The following is a 5,491-nucleotide window of genomic DNA, read 5'->3' on the forward strand; positions in this document are numbered from 1 at the left end:
AGGTTAAACAAAGAAGTTTATATTATATGTTGTAGATAGTGGAAGCCAAGTTTCCAACGTCAGAGAAAAAAGTTGCAAAAAGGAAAAGATTTAGTGTCAGAGACATCAATATGAACTCCTGTGTGTGTGTGTGTGTGTGTGTGTGTGCACAGTTAGTTCTGTCCACTGAGAGGGCCTAGACACAATGCCGCCCCATTAGCAATGAACACACACAGGGCACAGATCTTGGTTTCTAAATACCATTTTCTAATAAAAGGAACCATGACTCCTTAAAGAAATAGTTGATCCTAGGATCAGGGCAGGGGAAGTACAAGATGAACCTGGAATGTCTTGTAGTACTAGAAAGTAAAGAAGTGTTTTGTAAAGAATATGCAAATGTATTTGTTTTCCTTTGCTGTGTAACAAATAACCACAAAAGTAGTGGCTTGAAACAGAAATCCAGGCGGGCTCAACTGGATTCCTTGCTTAAGGTCTCAGAATGCTGAAGTCAGGGTGGCAGTAAGCTTGGACTCCTATCTGAAGGTTCTGAGGAAGAACCTGCTGCTGGACTCATTCAGGTTGTTGGCTGAATTCAATCCATGCAGTTAGAGGACTGTGGTCCCTGTTTCCTTCCTGGCTGTTGACTGAGGGTTGTTTTTGTTTTTGTTTTTGTTTTTCCAGCTTCTAGAGACTCCTTATATTTCTTGGCTCTTGGTCACCTCCATTTTACAAACCCAGCAATGACAAATTGAATCAATCTCTTGCTTTGAACGTCCTCGACATCCTCTCCTTTCTTTTCTGCCTTCCTCTTCTGCCACCAGCTAGAGAAGGGTCTATGCTTTAACAACTCATGTGATTTTACTCAGCAGATCAGGATAGTCCAGGATCATCTCCCACTCTTAAAGTCAACTGATTGAGTGTTAAATTATATCTGAAAAAAATCTCCTTACAGCAATACCAAGATTAGTATTTTATTGAAGGACAGGAATCTTGAGGGGAATATCTTTAAAATTCTGCCTAACACATTGGACATGTCAAAGGGACATGAGCCAATACCAAAGAGCTTCTAAAGGACAAAACTGGATCAATTTGAGAAAATCAGATGCTATTTGATTATATCACAAAGAATAAACATCGAGGTAGCTCAGTGGTAAGGAATCTGACTGCAATGCCGGAGACGTGTATTCAGTCCCTGGGTCAGGAAGATTCCCTGGAGAAGGAAATGGCAACTCACTCCATTATTCTTGCTTGGGAAATCCCATGGACAGAGGAGCCTGGCAGGCTACAGTCCATGGGCTCACAAAAGAGCCGGACATGTCTTAGCAACTAAACAACAATAGCAATACTGATATAAGTTAATGATTAAATAAATAAGGTAGGACTTACTTACAGAGTAATTCCAAGTAATAAATGTAGGTGATATGAAGGACATAGAAAATCACCATTAGAACACCAAAGTAGTAATTTGATGCAGGTAAGACCCACTGATGAATGTTAAACCTAATGGGCAAAACTTTAAGGAAAATCAAGATATTTGCATAGCTTCAAAGTATCTCACCTCCAAATTTTAATTAATAATTGTGTTTATTTTTATACTCACAAATTCTTTGGTACTTCTTCCTCCAAGAGGTGAAGCTTAATCCACCTCCCCATTCTATTGACTATGAGCTGGACTAGATGACTGATTTCTAAGAAATAGAGTATGGAAATGGAGAAATAGAAATTTACAGAGGAAAAACTTAGCTAAGGGATCAAAGTAAACACCACCACCAATAAGTCATGTTGATATCATATAATTTATATGAATGATAAAAAGAGCTATCAACGCTGTGGTCTTATTCCCCAAATCTCATAGTAATCCCAGTTATCATGAGAAAACATCAGACAAGTCCAAATTGAAGGCCATCCTACAAAACAGCTGATAAGGACTCTTCAAAAAGTGTTAAGGTTATTAAAAACATAAAATAATAAGGAACTGTCAGAGAATGTAGGAGAATGAGGAGACATGATGACTAAATACAATCAGTATCCTGGATTGAACCTTGGGGAGGAAAAAGGACTTTGGGGAAAACTTGTTAACATTTGTATAATGTGTCTAGCTTAGTTAATAGTACTGAACTAATGTTAATTTCTTAATTTTAATAGGTGACATATGTTAACTTAGGGGAATCTAGATGAAAGGTATACAGGAACGCTCCTTACTACCTTTGCAACTCTTCTGTAGATGTAAAAGTATTCCAAAGTAGAAAGTTAAGAAAGGATTATTAGTTTACTTGGGCTTTCCTTGTAGTTCAGCTGGTAAAGAATCTGCCTACAATGTGGGAAACCTGGGCTCAATCCCTGGGTTGGGAAGATACCCTGGAGAAGGGAAAAGCTACTCACTCCAGTATTCTGGTCTGGAGAATTCCATGGACTGTATACCCCATGGGGTTGCAAAGAGTCGGACATGACTGAGCGACTTTCACTTAATTCTTGTGAGATTTCACAAAGAAAGGAAGACAAAAAACCTTGTAGTCAATTTGCAAAATTTAATCAGCAGTCTCCCCTAAGTTTTTGATTTGCTATATACTACAAATCATACCTCATACCTCGAGGCAGACCTCATTTTATTGTGCTTTGCTTTCTTGTGATTTTTACAAATAGAAAGTTTGTGGCAATCCTGCCTTGAGCAAAATGTCTATTGGTGACATTTTTGAAAGAGCATTTGCTCACTTTGTGTTTCTGTGTTACATCTTGGTAATTTTGCAATATTTCAAATTTTTATTGTTACTATATTTATTTCAGTGATTCATGATTGATGATCTTTGATGTTTCTATTGTAATTGTTTTGGTACTTTTTATCAATAAGGTATTTTTATATTCAGATATGTATTTTTTAGATATAATGCACACTTCATAGACTGCAGTGTAATATAAACATAATATTGTGACTTGCTTTATTGTGATATTCACTTTATTGCTATTCTGGAACTGAACTTGCAATATCTCTGAGGTATGCTTGTAATGCTATTATAAACACTTTTGTACAGGTTTTGCGAACACGTTTTCAATTCTCTTGAGTATATACCTACAAGTGGAATTGCTAGGTCGAATGGTAGCTCTACGTAGAACTTTTAGGAGGACGGTCACAATGCTTTCCACAGCAAGTGCATGATTACACTTTTCCACCGGCAATGTTTGAAGGTTATAGTTCTCCACATCCTTGCCAACACTTGGTACTGCTTTTTTTGTTTAAGGTGTCAGCAGGGCTGCATTCGTTACTGAGACTCCAGAGAAGAATACATTTCTCTGCTTTTTGAGCCCCTCAAGCCTGCCCACATTCCTTGGCTCAGAGCCCCTGTGTTCTATCTTTAAAGCTAACACCACCAAACTGAGTCGTGCTCATGTTACCACTTCTCTGTTTCTACTGTCTGCTTTTTTTTTTTTTTTTTTTTTGGATACTAGCCTTGCTAGGGGATGTGAAGTGCTGGAGGGGCACATCCCCAGTGGCTCTGCTCTTCTCTAACCTTTCTGCAGAAATTGGTCCTCCTGACTGATTTACTTCTGGACCAAATTCTGCCATTCGCTTGGAAACATTTGGCCTAATGGCATCCTTTTCGGATCTCTATCAGAAAGGATCTCAATAGGTTATTTCCATGAAGCTATACTTGACAAGTTGTGATGAATGTAGGAAACTTCCAAAAATGAAAATGAGATAGAAGGTATCCTATGTGAAAGACTCAAGAGTTTTCAGCTTCTTTCAGTTTACAGAGACCCCAGGGGCTGGTTTAAGATGTTAGAAATACATCTTACAAGGTGACATTATTTCTTACATGTAAAACTAAAACAAGCTCCTCAAAGTAATAATTCTTAACACTACTTGTGGGTGATGAACAGATGCATTTCTTTTTAAAAAATTGCTTGTTGTGACCCACAAAACTGATTTCAAGAGCTGTAATTTACAGCAATTCCCACTATGAAGAACACTGGATTGAAGGATATTTGAGATTTCTTTCTGCTCTATTCTAAAAATTAACCAGTCTACATTGAAAGACAAAAAAGCAAAACACAGAAAAACAGCCTCGGTCTTGCTGAGTCTGGTCTTCTTGAGCTTGTTGTCAGTTAAAACAGTCAAATATTCTCCCTTTCCAGATGACAAAGTCCTACAGAAAAAGCCCCAAGTCAGACCCCCCCACCAAAATGTACAGCAGAAGGTAACCTTGGTACTTGGCATCTCAACTCCAGTACCCTCATCTGCCATTGTCCCTACCCTTTTTATAATCAGTCTACTTTAAGGTCTTGTACTTTTCTTTTTTAATGCTTTTGCCCCGTGAATTCAGGAAGTATTCATCATGTTATTACACTTACTTTGTTTACACTTAATGTGACATGATACACATATGTGTTCATGAAATATACGTACAGCTTCCTTGGTGGCTCAGTCGGTGAAGAATCTGCCTGCAATGCAGGAGACACAGGAGACACGGGTTTTATCCCTGGGTGGGGAAGATCCCCTGGAGAAGGAAATGGCAACCCACTCCAGTATTCTTGCTTGGACAATTCCATGGACAGAGGAGCCTGGTGAGCTAGAGTCCATGTGGTCGCAGAGTCAGACAGGACTGAGCAACTAACACTTCACTTTCCAACATACACACATACAATAGTGGCCTCTAGTGATATACACTAGAATTACCTGGAAAGCTTACTAAAAATGGGATCATTTGGAGTTCCCACTCTGGTTCTGGGCTTCTCTGGTGGCTCAGCTTGTAAAGAATCTGCCTGCAATGTGGGAGACCTGGGTTCAATCCCTAGTTGGGAAGATCCCCTGGAGGAGGGCATGGCAACCCACTCCAATATTCAGAATCCTCATGGGCAGAGGAGCCTGTCAGGCTGCAGTCCCTAGGGTCGCACAGTCACATGACTGAGAGACTAAGTAGCGCTCTTGTTCTACAGGATAGAAACCAGAGGTCCCACATTCTCAAAGAGCTTCCCCCACTAAGGTATTTTTATGAAGATGGTGGACTCACACTCCTCGAAAACAGTAGGACATGCAAGGAGATCGAACCAGTCAATCCTAAAGAAAATCAACCCTGAATATTCATTGGAAGGACTGGTGCTGAAGCTGAAGCTCCAATACTTTGGCCACTTGATGCAAAGAGCCAACTCATTGGAAAAGACCCTGATGAGAAAGATTGAGGGCAGGAGGAGAAGCGGACAACAAAGAATGAGATAGTTGGATGGCATCACTGACTCAATGGACATGAGTTTGAGCAAACTCAGGGAGATAGTGAAGGACAGGGAAACCTGGCATGCTGCAGTTTATGGGATTGCAAAGAGTTGGACACAACTTAGCGACTAAACAACAACAACAATGCATTCTTAAAGTTCTATCAGATATTGAATTATGAATATGATCCTTCCTGGTTGGTTGAGGACAAAAAATCACCAAAGACAATTGATATTTTGTGTCTAGGGAGCTAGAAGAGGAAAGGTAACATTAACAAAAAATAAAACAAGGTGTGTACCAGGAAGA

The sequence above is a fragment of the Bos taurus genome, chromosome X (genome assembly GCF_002263795.3).
Source record: "Bos taurus isolate L1 Dominette 01449 registration number 42190680 breed Hereford chromosome X, ARS-UCD2.0, whole genome shotgun sequence".
In the NCBI taxonomy this organism is placed as follows: domain Eukaryota; kingdom Metazoa; phylum Chordata; class Mammalia; order Artiodactyla; family Bovidae; genus Bos; species Bos taurus.